The sequence below is a fragment of the Microcebus murinus genome, chromosome 10, assembly GCF_040939455.1.
Source record: "Microcebus murinus isolate Inina chromosome 10, M.murinus_Inina_mat1.0, whole genome shotgun sequence".
NCBI lineage: Eukaryota > Metazoa > Chordata > Mammalia > Primates > Cheirogaleidae > Microcebus > Microcebus murinus.
In genome coordinates this window covers 57,361,477-57,375,445 of record NC_134113.1, presented here as the reverse complement: position 1 = coordinate 57,375,445, position 13,969 = coordinate 57,361,477, and positions in this window count along the sequence as shown.

Below are 13,969 nucleotides of genomic sequence, written 5' to 3'. Positions count from 1 at the left end.
TGGAGAACTTTATTTCTTTTTTTAAAAAAAGCAAGTATAAGAGAAGCTAAATATAGGAATAATTTTTCCCCCCACAGTCTTTAGTGGGAAAGAAAGGACTAAAAGTAGAGTCACTCTAAAATCAATTGTACTTTGGTGACATTGAAACAAAGTGGTCACTGATTATATCTTGTGACCAGAGCCTTATCCACTTATCACTCTGGAAAAATCTTCACACACAGACAAAAGGTTTTTCTTCTGTAATTTAAAGAACAGAAAAGCCAAAAAATAAATAAATAAATAAACAATAACAGCAGCAACAACAAACCAGCAAGCAAACCACTGTTATGTCCCCTGGTATTGCTGCTGTCTTACAAAAAAACATCTATTTAACATTTAAGATCCTGGCTGGTGGTGTTTCTCAGTCACTTTCTGGGAAAGAGGCATTTGGCTACACAAGTTATTAAGAACAAGTGGCAAGTCTACCAGAACTTTCTGTTATTTCCAATTCCTAAAAATACCATTTATGAAAACAGCAACGTGGTCATGTAGAAATCATCCAAAGTTATTTGAAGAGGCCAATAGAGACTGTACAAACCATAGTAAAAGAACATCCAAATCGCAGACTCAATTCTCTTGACAACAACATTTGAGACCAAAATAAGCCTTTCCATTCATCCATAAATTACTAGTAATTCCCCTATAAACTTGTTATTCTTGTTATAAATGGTATTTTAATTTCTTCCAAATAAAAAAAATTGTTTTGAGAATATCACTGTGAACTCTAAACCCTCATCTTAAAGGATTCTGTATATATCTTCAAAACGTTTCTAATATAGTAAAAAAGAAAAAAAATCCCTATTTTCAACTCAAATCCAGAAAGCAAAAACAAAAATCTCCCAATTCCTTGAATCATATCCATTTAAGAAATACTTTTAAGACAAGGCCAAAAGAACAGGACATAAAATCAGTTAATCACCTGTTTTTTTTCTTTTTTCCAAATTTATAAAACTGATGTTGCTTTTCCTCCTTTCCCAAAATTCAACCTCAAAATCTCTGGATTCACTAAGTCTCTCTCTTTCCCTCTCCTGGCTTCCTCTCTCCTGTCAACACTCGCTGGGCTCCTACTATGTATAATTCTGTCCCCTGTCCTCAAAGAGTTTAAGATTTCATCTCAGTCATCCCTCAACTGAGACCTGCCACTCCAGGGTGTCTGCCCCTGATGTCCCCTTTTGCTCAATGTTCATCCATCTACATGGCTAGCTCCCTTTTTTTTTCCTTTAGGTATTTGTTCAGATGTCACCTCCTCAGTGAAGCCTTCCTTGACTATTTAAAACTACGTTTTCACCTCCTATTTCTCTACTTCTTATTCCCTTATCAGCCCTGTTTTTCTCCATAGCATATATAGGCACTTGGCATACTACATATTTTAGTTATTTTTCTATTTTCTGTCTTACCCAACTAGAATGTAAGCTCTGAGAGCAGAGATTTTGTATTACTACCTCCTAAAATAGTGTCTGCTACTTATTAGGTGGGAACTATTGTTGAGTGAATGATTAACGAGCTCCAGGAACTAGTTGCCTTGCTCTCAGTCACACAACTTTTAGGCAGTAGAGCCAGAAACGAAACTCAGACCATGTTTCTGGCTTTTAACCATGGAGCTAACCGGCTTCTGTTGGCAGGTGTATCTAATTCACAGGTGTGGGAGTTAGGGCTGTTTTATTAACCGTATGCTGTGGATCTACTGCTTGCAGGAAGGATGAGGCCATTCCCAGGTTTAGTCACCTATCTTACCTCTGGCCTGGGGAAATCACATTTCCATCAAATGAGAGAACAAAAACATTGGGAACACCTGGATAGGTGGCAATGTTGGAAAGGGTGTTTTGGTTTTAAGCACAAAGAAGGCCAGCTGTGGTGGCTCACACCTATAGTCCTAGCACTTTGGAAGGCTGAGGCAGAAGGATTGCTTGAGCCTGGGATTTTGAGGCTGCAGTGAGCCATGACGCCACTGCACTCTAGCCCAGGCGGCAGAGGGAAACCCTGTCTCAAACAAAACAAAACAAACACCACGTTAAAAAAAAAACCAAAAAACAAAAAACAGAAGCTGTGTTATGACTGAGCAAAAAAAAGAAAAGAGCAAAGGAGTCAAAGTATCTCAGAGGCCAGCCTCCTCTTGGCTGAGGAAGGAAGATGGTGCCCTTCACAGGGAGGTAATCAGGGGCTGGGAAGCGAAGAAGCTGGGTGGGGTATCTATGACATATGGCAGCTCTCTGAGGTTGAGGGTAAGAGGCTTTTTAGGAAAGTAGGTGAAAAAGTACTATGAAGTTGGAATTTGACTAGATGCCTAAACTGTTCCTATACACCTTCCATTCTCATTTGGCTATTTCTCTTCTATTTATGTACCTTTAAAAAATATTTTTAGGGCCAGGTGTGGTGGTTCATGCCTGTAATCCCAGCACTTTGGGAGGCCAGGGAGGAGGATCAGTTGAGGCCAGGAGTTCAAGACCAGCCTAGGCAACATAGCAGGACCCCCATCTCTAAAAAAAACCATTAGCCTGGTGTGGTGACAACGACCCTGTCTCTAAAAAATTAAAAGTCTTTTTACTTTGAAATAATTTCAAACTTGTAGAAGAGTTGTAAGAATAGAGACCTCCCATATACTCTTTATGCAAATTTATCAATTAAAAAATTTTTTTTCCTTTTTATAGAGATGGGATCTTTATAGAGATGGGCATTTTCCCCCTACAGTACCCACTCTTGCTCAGACTGGTCTTGAACTCCTGAACTCAAGTGATCCTCCCGCCTCGGCCTCCCAGAGTGCTAGGATTACAGGTGTGAGCTACCACGCCTGGCCCCACAAATTTATCAATTTTTCATGTTTTGACAAAATTGCGTTATCATTTTTTCTACATATGCACATATTAATTTATTGTTTCTGAACCATTTGAAAGTTAGTTGTATATATTATCTCCCTTTATCTCCTAACACTGTATGTAATGCATATTTCCCAAGAACAAGAATATTCTCTTAATCATGGCACAATTATCAAATTCAGAAAATTTAACATTGACACTATAAAGTCCATATCCCAAAATTGCCAATTGTCCCAATAATGCCTTTGTAGGATTTTCTTCCTACAGTACCCAGTTCAGGATCATGTATTGCATTTTGTTGTCATGTTTCTTTATCTTCTTTAATCTAAAATAGTTCCTCAGCCTTTCCTTGTCATTAATGACATTGACATTTTGAAAAATACAGGCCAATTATTTTATAAATTGTTCATCAATTCCTGGTGTTTCCTCATGCATTCTGGGCTGGTAAGTGACATAAGTCATGTTGTGTTCTTTTAAGGGGAAGCACATCCCAACACCTATAATGTCTATCTGCTCCTTATTAGTGGTATTAATTTGATCAAGGTCAAAATTGGTTAAGGTTTTGTGTGTTCTCTCCACAATATATAGTTACTATGTTCCCCCTTGCAACTAATAAGTAATCCATGAGCAGACAGTTTGAAATTATGCAAATAATCCTGCTCCTCTTCATTTTTCCCCACCTCGACTTAGTATCCACTCAAGATTCTTGCCCAAGCCAAAATTTATTACAATGGTTGCAAAAAGACTTCTTCTGACTCCAGCATTCCCTCCACTTTTGTCTTTTGGCATTAAACTATAAAACAGCTGCCCCTTCTCCTTATTCATTCATATTTATTATCAATATGGACCCTTGTTTTATTCAAGAGGTTATAATTCATTTCTGTCCTTGATTATTTTAAAATTTAAATGGTCCGAGTTCTGACCTTTTATTAATAATCTGGCTTCCATGTCCTGTTTTTCTTTTTTTTTCTGAGACAGAGTCTCGCTTTGTTGCTGGGGGTAGAGTGAGTGCCGTGGCGTCCGCCTAGCTCACAGCAACCTCAAACTCCTGGGCTCAAGTGATCCTCCTGCCTTGGCCTCCCAGAATGCTGGGATTACAGGCGTGAGCCACCGCACCCAGCCTTCCATGTCCTTTTGACATGACTTTCCCCTCTTTTTTTTTGGCACTTCCTTATTTCTTGGCACAACAAAAATGTTCCAGGCTTGTCTTGCCCTTTCTCTGGTTGGTATTGAAACCAACCATCTCTTCAAGGAGCTCTGATTCCTTTTAGTAGAGAATAGTATTTAGAAACCACAACCTAGGCACCAGGTGTGGTCATTGCTACCGGGTATGTTCAGTTCTTTTAAAACATAAACTTACATCCTTATGGATCTCCTGACCTATCTTAGTTGTGCTAAGGGCCAGAGCTTTCAAAGGATACCCAGAAAGGACGTTTTACCAGCTATCTGGCTCAGGCAAGTTGCCATGCAAAATCAACTACCACAGCAATAAACCTAACTAAAATGAACAGGCAAAAAAGAGAGAAGACACAAATCACACACAAAGTGACGTTCCCCTGAGACTAGCCGAGGGGAGTAGAGAGAATGGATGATAACCTAGGGAGTGTAGGTGAGGGAATGAGGTCCAGAGTTGGGGTGCTTAATTGACACACCCTAATTTTTAGAGAGTTTTAATGTTAAGTGGAAAATGTTGGAGTTTTGTATAAAGATGGCAATGTTTTTACAACTCATGATTTAGCATCAGCATTACAAGTTTCATAGAATTATAACTCATGAGGTTGAAAGACCCTTATAAGTACTCACCTGTCATAACCTTGGCCTTTGGGCAGCTTTTTCAAGCTGTATTTTACAAGTAAGGCAGCTGAGGCTGGGCAGGGCTAAGGTTCTTGACAAAGTCACAAAAGTGTCTGTCTCTTAAGCGGAAGATGCATTTTACTCTAAAGAGGAAAACCATTTGTTTGTACAAACTACCATTTCTCTAATTTTCTCCCAACGAATGCAATAAATCTACGCTTTCTTTTCTAGACTGATATTTTGTCAGCTCTTGAGATCCAGTTTCCACATGTTAGAGGGATCCAGTCAGTATGATGGCCTAGTTTTGAAAATATTCTTGGAGTTCATTTTTAGCAAATTCTCTAGTGCCAACATAATTAGCTTGCATATTTCCTTAATTTGTAGCATGCTATTTTTAGCTTTCTTATAACAACATACATTTTAAAGTTAGCTCAGGGGTTTAAGTATTTTTAATGTCAAGTGGAGGTGGTGTCCCCTTCTGCCAGTGTAGACAGACTTGAGGATTATGTACACCAGGTATTTGACACTGGGATTTTCTTTGGGGGAAGATTTTTAAACTATGAATTCAGTGTCTTTAATAGATAAGGACAATTCAGGTCTATTTCTTCTTGAGTAAACTTTGTCTTTTAAGAAATTTGTCTATTTCATCTAAGTTGTGGGATTTATTAACAGGAACTTGTTTCCTTAGTATTCTTTAATTATCCATTGACTCTAGTATTGTAGTATTGTCACTTTTCTCATTCCTGACATTGGTGATTTGTGTCTTCTCTCTTTCATGTGGCAACTTACCTGAGCCAGATAGCTGGTAAAACATCATTTCTGGGTATGTCTGTGACGGTGTTTCTGGAAGAGATTAACATTTGAATCAGTAGACCGAGTAAAGAAGATTTACCCTCACCAATGTGGGCAGGCATCTTCCAGTGTTGAGGGCTCAATAGAACAAAAAGGCAGAGGAAAGGCAACTTCTCTCTCTTCTTGAGCTGGGACATCCAACTTCCCCTGCCCTCCGATGTTGGAGCTCCTGGTTCTTGGGCTTTTGGACTCTGGGATCATACCATTCCTTACCCCTGGTTCTCAGGCCTTTGGCCTCAGACTGGGAGTTATACCATTGGCTGCCCTGGTTCTCATGCCCTTGGACTCTGAATTGTCCCACTGCCTTTCCTGATTCTCCAGCTTGTGGATGACATCATGGGAATTCTTGACCTCCATAACCGTGTGAGTTGTACAGTATATGAATTTTATTGGAATAAAGTTGATACATATGAAAATGTATATAGATATGCAAAGTTATATATGTATAAATATATATAAAACATCTTGCCTAAGAGCAGGAACAAGGCAAGGAGGTCCACATTCTTTCCTCCTATTTACCATTGTGCTAAAGGTTCTAGCCAGGCAATGAAACAGAAAAAGGAAATAAAATATGTAAAGATTGAAAAGGAACAAGTAAAATTGTCTTTATTGTCAGATGATATGATCATTTTCTAGAAAATTCTAATGAATCTACAAAAAAAAGCTACTAGAACTAGTTTAACAGGTTGTAAGATATAAAATCATCCATAAATCAATTGTATTTTTATATACTAGCAATAAACTATTGGAAATTAAATTTAAAAACAATACCACTTACAATATTATCAAAAACTATAAAATATTTAGGGACAACTCTGATGAAAGATGTGTAAGTCTCATACCCTGAAAACTAAAAGCACTGCTAGGAGAAATTAAATAAGAACTAAATGGAGAAAATATATCATGCTTATGGATTGCTAAGATGTCAATTCTCCCCAAACTGGTCTATGTATTCAATGTAATCTCTATCAAAATCTCAGCATGGTTTTTGTAGAAATTGACATGTTGATTCTAAAATTCATATGGAAATGCAAATAATTTAGAATAGCCAACCTAACTTTGAAAAAAGAAAAAAAGTTGGAGAACTTACACTACTTGATTTTGAGACTTAATAGAAAGATATGATAACCAAAACAATATGGCATTAGCATAATAATAGACAAATACATCAATGGAACAGAAATGAGAGTCCAAAATTAGATCCAGACATATAAAATCAACTGATTTTTGTTTTTGAGACCAGGTCTCATTATGTTGCCCAGGTGGGTCTCAAACTCCTGGCCTCAAGGGATGTTCTCTCCTCAAGCCACACAAAGTAGCTGATCAATTTATTTATTATTATTATTATTATTATTTTTGAGACAGAGTCTTACTCTGTTACCTGGGGTAGAGTGCCATGGCATCAGCCTAGCTCACAGCAACCTCAAACTCCTGGGCTCAAGCAATCCTCCTGCTTCAGCCTACAGAGTAGCTGGGACTACAGGCATGCACCACCATGCCTGGCTAATTTTTTGTATATATTTTTAGTTGTCCAATTAATTTCTTTTTTTTTTTTTTTTTTTCAGCTCAGTCATTGAGCAGAATACAATTAATTTCTTTCTATTTTTAGTAGAGACGGGGTCTGGCTCTTGCTCAGGCTGGTTTCAAACTCCTGACCTTGAGCGATCCTCCCACCTCAGCCTTCCAGAGTGCTAGGATTACAGGCGTGAACCACCATGCCTGGCCTGATCAATTGATTTTTAAAATAGATGCAATGGCAATTCAGTGGCAAAAGGATAGTCTTTTCGACAAATGGTGGTGGAACAACTGGCTGTTTCTATGCAAAGCAAATTAGATACCTCAAGCTCTGAGAATATGAGGCAACAGGAACTTCATGCATGCACTTAGGGTGGGAATACAAATGGTTCCAGGTTTAGCCATTTTGGAGACTATCTGGCAGTTCTTGTGAAATTAAGTATACTTAAGAACCAGCCTCTGGGAAATCCCACAGAGAACCCTTATCCCTGCAGGCCCACATTGCATGTCCACTACTAAATGAAGGCACATATAAAATGTGGTGTGTGCATATGATGGAACACCAGACAAGAATCAACAGAAACGAGCTAAATTTACCTATAGCACCATTGACATGCCTTTTGAAAGTGACGAATGAAATGGGATGAGAATTATAGCATAAATTAATTTATATAAATACAAAGGAATAGTAAAACACGGTATTTTTCAAGACTACATACAGACTCATCATGTGCTAGAGTGAGTCCTAGGATGAGGAGGGAAATGACAGGCAGGAACGGGGGCTGGAGCGCATGAATAACCCACGCTAACAGATGAGAGGCCCCTTTGTCGACCCCCAATCAACGCGCCAGCAAAGGCCAGGTGAGAAACCTCCACAGTGAGCACAGACAACTTTCAAGAAGTGTGGCTATGACAGGATGCTGAGAAGTGAGACAGACGCGTGATGAGGCTGTGAAGAGAAGGAAAGACAGCGAGGCGGGATAGTGGAAGGGCAGGTCGGGATGCTGTTGGCGCAGTTGGGTAGACAGGAAAGCGGAGGGGTGGCGCCTGGCACGGAGGGGTGACTTCAGGAGATGGTGTGAGGACAGGGAATGGCCGTTGATGTGAGGAGGGCTCTTCCTCCAGCCAATGGGAAGGAACTGCAGTAAAGGAGAGCTGATGGGACCTGCGGGCTTGGAGATGGAAGATGGGAGCAGAGAGAAGAATGCAATAGTTCTTCTGGAGAGCGGAAAGGAAATCCTCCAGAGAACAGTAGGAGCATTGGACATTGCCAAAATGCTCACTCAGGTCTGTGTCCCGGGGCAGGGGAGCGCTTGCTGTGCAAGCGGGCTCCAAAGAGTGGAGCACGGAGGAGCGAGCGCCAAACAGTGGGGCGTGGGGGTGGTGCGGAGGTCACTGACCACCGGCCCAGCGCGGCTTCGGGAGGGGGCCACCGACAGTGGAGTGGGTGGTACACAGGGTTCCGGCACGGCGATTTAGAGAAAAGACTGGACAAAATCAAAGGGGTTAAGGGGAGGCGGTTGGAGGACACAGATGGGGCAAGGCTCGCAGACCTCAGACGGGAAGGAGAGTCCAGAGGGTGGCCCCAGACCCCCACACACCACCCTCGCAAGCCCACCCCCACTGCAGGTGCCCCACATCACTCTGCAGGAGTGAGAGCCGCCACCTGCTTCACGACCCCTGAGGGTCCTGGAGTGGGGCCACGGCAGTGGCAGCCGTCTTGTGGGCACAAGGGTAATAACACAAGGGCGCCTAAAGGGGGAAGAGGTCCTGAGGCCGCACAAAGGTGGCGCTTTCTGGTCTGACTCACCTGTACAGCAACTGAGCCTAACTGAGGGCCTGCCCTGAGAGCCTTTGGCCCTCTGCCTGCGCCCATTCCTCAGACTGAGGGCCGGGGCCTGTCAGGGCAGCACCTGCGAGGGCCTGGGTGGACGAGGGGCCTTGGATGGAGCCTGCGTGTGCACAGACCCAGCACTAGGAACTAGCTGGAGAGCCAAACATAAACCGGGGGACGATAGGTACCTGACATTGGGTTAATTTCCATACCATTAAAAAAAAGGATAGGCTGGTGTGGCTTGCATAACTGTTATCTCAGTTACTCAGAATCTGAGGTGGGAGGAGAGCTTGAGCCCAGGAGTTGGAGACCTGCCTGGGCAACATAGCAAGATCCCATCTCAAAAAAAAAAAGTATAATTTTGAAGAGGAAGAGGGTGGAAAAGAAGGAAGACTTGGTTTGGTGTATTCTAAAGCAGTGGTTCTCAAAGTGTGGTTCCTAGATTAGTAACATGGGCTTGCCATGGAAACTTGTTAGGAATGCAAATTCTCAGGCCTCACTTCAGACATAATAAATCAGAAACTCTGTATTAACAAACCCTGGAGGTGGTTCTAATGCATGCCCAAGTTTGAGAACTACTGTTCTGAGGAAATTTCCACTCTTCCACTCCCATCTCCAAGCACCTGCATCTACTTAGCCATGTTGCTGCTAGGGCCAGTGGACAGGGTGCCAAGTGAAGACTTGAACTTAAGGTTAAGGGGGGAGAAGACCTGGTGTGTAGCCTTGGCGAGGAGCTTCCTCACTCTTGCACCATGCAGACCAGCTTTGGAGAGAGCCTCTGAGCAGAGATCAGGACCATGGGAAAAGTGGAAGAGTATGACTCACAGAGCTTGGCCTTGTAGGGATGAGGTTATTATAGCTGGTTTCCCTGGCCACCAGAAAGCACAGTAACCACTGGAAGAGGTATATGACAACTTAGGAAACTATTAGCACTTAAAGAGTCAAGTAGTGTGCCAAAAACAAAAAAAATCCCCCAAATTTTTGTGGAACTAAAATACATTATTTTAAACAACAGCAACTAAAAATCAGTGTATGTATTGAAAGAGAGAATGGTCACAGCTGAGACTCAAATTAGTGGCTTGGAAGAACAAGTGGAAACAATATTTTAAAAAGCACAGAGCAAATACTATGAAGAGATGGAAATAATGAGGAAAATATGAGACTTGGAGAATAGATCCAGTAGTCCCAACATTCAAATACACTAGTTCCAAAAGGAGGAAAGGAATAGATAGAGGAGAAGAAATAATTAAAGAATAGAAGAATATTTTGCTGACCTGAAGAAAGATCTGAGCTTGCAGACTGAAAGGGAACAGGAAGATACAACAAGGAAAGACATGAAACTCCTAAATTCCGAGGTTAAAGAAAAGCATTTTCAAGTTTCTAGGCAGAAAGAGCAAGTTATCTATTAATACAAAAGGAAATGAATCAGATTGGCACAGGACTTTTGTCTGCAACATTGGAAGTCAAAAGTGGGAAAACTAAGAGAAAAGGATGGCTATGCAGGAATCTCATCCCCAGCTGGGAAAACCTTCACCTGTCAGGGCAAAAGAAAGATATTTGGAGATCTGAAGGATTCAGAGAATATATCAATCTCATACCCAACCTGAGGGAAATATTCAAGAAAGATTTGATTACAGAACAGACAAATCAAGATAGAGGAAGGTGAAGAGGAGAAAGAACTAGTAAGCAAGAAACCTGGCAAAATATTACATAGTTAAATGTTCATAGAGATTGATAGATACCTGATTATATCTAGAGCCATAAGTACTATCCTATCTCAGCAAAACCTAGAAGTTGGAAGCAGAGTGAAAGAAGTAAGCAAATGTATCCTACAGGTCTCCCTTATTGGTAGAAGCAGCAGGACATGAAAAATATTAATGGAAGAAATAATTGGTATAGTTTCAAATAATGATAAAGAAATATGTGTTTTATTATTATTGCTGGGAAGGAAAAGTAGCTATCAAGGTAGTGGAGAAGTATAGTAGAATTTCCAAAACAACAATGGAATAGGTGAAATGGAATGAATAGCAACATGATCAAAATATCAAAAACATGAAATGAATAAAGGACATACAATAGGATATAAGAAATAAAATAAAATGTATCATTCATTCCACTTGTGGACTCACAATTTATTCAAAAGAAGGCATACAAAGAGGGAAAAAAGAAGAAAGAATTTATGGGACAAGTAGAAAACAATAGAAAGATGGTAGATTTAAACCATATCAATAGTCATGTTAAATGTTAATGGTCTAAACACCCCAATTAAGGCTGGGCGTGGTGGCTCACGCCTGTAATCCTAGCACTCTGGGAGGCCAAGGCAGGCGGATTGCTCAAGGTCAGGAGTTCAAAACCAGCCTGAGCAAGAGCGAGACCCTGTCTCTCCTATAAAATAGAAAGAAATTAATTGGCCAACTAATATATATAGAAAAAAATCAGCCAGGCATGGTGGTGCATGCCTGTAGTCCCAGCTACTTGGGAGGCTGAGGCAGTAGGATCGCTTGAGCCCAGGAGTTTAAGGTTGCTGTGAGCTAGGCTGACGCCACGGCACTCACTGTAGCCTGGGCAACAAAGCAAGACTCTGTCTCAATAAATAAATAAATAAATAAACACCCCAATTAAAAGGCAAAGATTAACAGATGGGATAAAAAAAAAGCAAGATCCAACTATATTCTGCTTATAATAAAACCACTGTAAATATAAAGACACAAATAGTTTAAAAATAAAATGATGGAAAAAGATATAGCATGCTAACATTAATCAAAAAAAGGTGGAGTATGGTTCACGCCTGTAATCCTAGCACTCTGGGAGGCCAAGGCGGGCTGACCGCTCAAGGTCAGGAGTTCAAAATCAGCCTGAGCAAGAATAAGACCCCGTCTCTACTATAAATAGAAAGAAATTAATTGGCCAACTAATATATATAGAAAAAATTAGCCGGGCATGGTGGCGCATGCCTGTAGTTCCAGCTACTCGGGAGGCTGAGGCAGAAGGATTGCTAATGCCCAGGAGTTTGAGGTTGCTGTGAGCTAGGCTGACGCCATGGAACTCACTCTAGCCTGGGCAACAAAGCAAGACTCTGTCTCAAAAAAACAAAACAAAACAAAACAAAAAAAACCCAAAAAACAAACAAACAAACAAAAAAACAGCTTCGAAAATACGTAAAACCAAAGGTAAATAGAGAAATCCACAATGATTCATCACCTCTCTCTCAATAACTGATAGAACAAGTAGAAAGAAAATCACTAACGACACAGTGATTGAAAAATACCATCAAACATGACCTAATTGATATTTAAGAACACTCTACCCAACAACAGAGTACATATTCAAGTGCACACTTGAATCTTCATAGCCGCCTTATTAATAATAACCTCAAACTAGAAACACCCCAAATGTCCATCAACAAATGAATAAACAAATTGTGATATATTCATAAATAGAATACTACTGAGCAATAAGAAGGTACAAATCATAAGGTTGCTTTTCCTATATGAAAAAAAGGAAAAATAAATAAAGAAGGTACAAATGATATATGCAAAAGATTAATCTTAAAAATGTTACATTGAGTGAAAAATGTTAAACTGAATGAAAGCCATTCATAAAAGAGTACACACTGTAGATTTCTATGAAGTTGTAAAACAGGTAAAGCTAATATATGAGGGTAGAAATAAGTAAGCGCTTGCCTTTGATTGGGTAGTTGACAAGGGGCATGAGGGAACTTTCTGGGGGCATGGTAATGTTCTGCATGTTTTGGGTGATGATTACATGGGTATATACAAAATTAGTTGAATGAAAAAGTTAAGATCTGAACTTATTTTTATTTATTTTTTTTGAGAGCCTCACTCTGTTGCCCGGGCTAGAGTGCCATGGCATCAGCCTAGCTCACAACAACCTCAAACTCCTGGGCTCAAGTGATCCTCCTGCCTCAGCCTCCCAAGTAGCTGGGACTACAGGCATGTGCCACCATGTCTGGCTAATTTTTTCTATATTTTTTTAGTTGGTCAATTAATTTCTTTCTATTTTTTAGTGGAGACAGGGTCTCACTTTTGCTCAGGCTGGTGGAACATTTTATTGTATGTAAAATAAAGTTAAAATAAGAGATGGAGTAGGAATCCATAGATTAAAATAAATTTAACCAATTGCACAGTATAGAGTTTATTTGGATCCTGAGTTAAGCAAGCAAACAAAAAATACGAGACAAATTTGCAGTTTGAACACTGATTGCTTATTTAATGATATAAAGAACTTATTGTGGCTGGGCGTGGTGGCTCACGCCTGTAATCCCAGCACTCTGGGAGGCCAAGGCGGGAGGATTGCTCAAGGTCAGGAGTTCGAAATCAGCCTGAGCAAGAGTGAAACCCCATCTCTACTAAAAAACAGAAAGAAATTAACTGGCCAAATTAAAAAAAAAAAGAACTTGTTACATTTTTAATATATAATTCTGTTTAAAAATATAGCTTTAGAAATAACAAAGTTATAGAATGGAGAATACATTAGTGGTTGCCAGGGATTAAGGAGGAGATGAGGTGGTAGGGAAGTAGGGGTGGCTATAAAAAGGCAACATGGGCTGGGCGCAGCAGCTCATGCCTGAAATTCTCGAACTTTGGAAGGCTGAGGCAGGAGGATTGTTTAAGGCCAGGAGTTCAAGACCAACCTGAGCAACATAGTGAGACCCCATCTCTACAAAAACTAGGATAATTAGTTGGGTGTGGTGGTGTGTGCCTACTTGGGAGGCTGAGGCAGGAGGATTGCTTGCGCCTAGGAGTTTGAGGTTACTGTGAGCTATGATGACGCCACTGCACTCTAACCTGGGCAACAGAGCAAAACCCTGTCTTGGAAAAAAAAAAAAAAAGCAACATAAAAGAGCCTGTGATAATAAAAATGTTGTGTATATTGATTATATTGTCAATATCCTGTTATGACATTGTACACAACTGTGTATAGTTTTGTAAGATGTTATCATTGGTAGAACTAGATAAAGGGGCCGTGGAATCTCTCTGTTATTTCTTACAACTACATATGAATCTGTAACTATCTCAAAATAAAGAGCTTAATTAAATGATAAATATAATTTTTTTAAAAAGCTTGGTTAGCCAATCAAAATAAACATACAAATAAACAA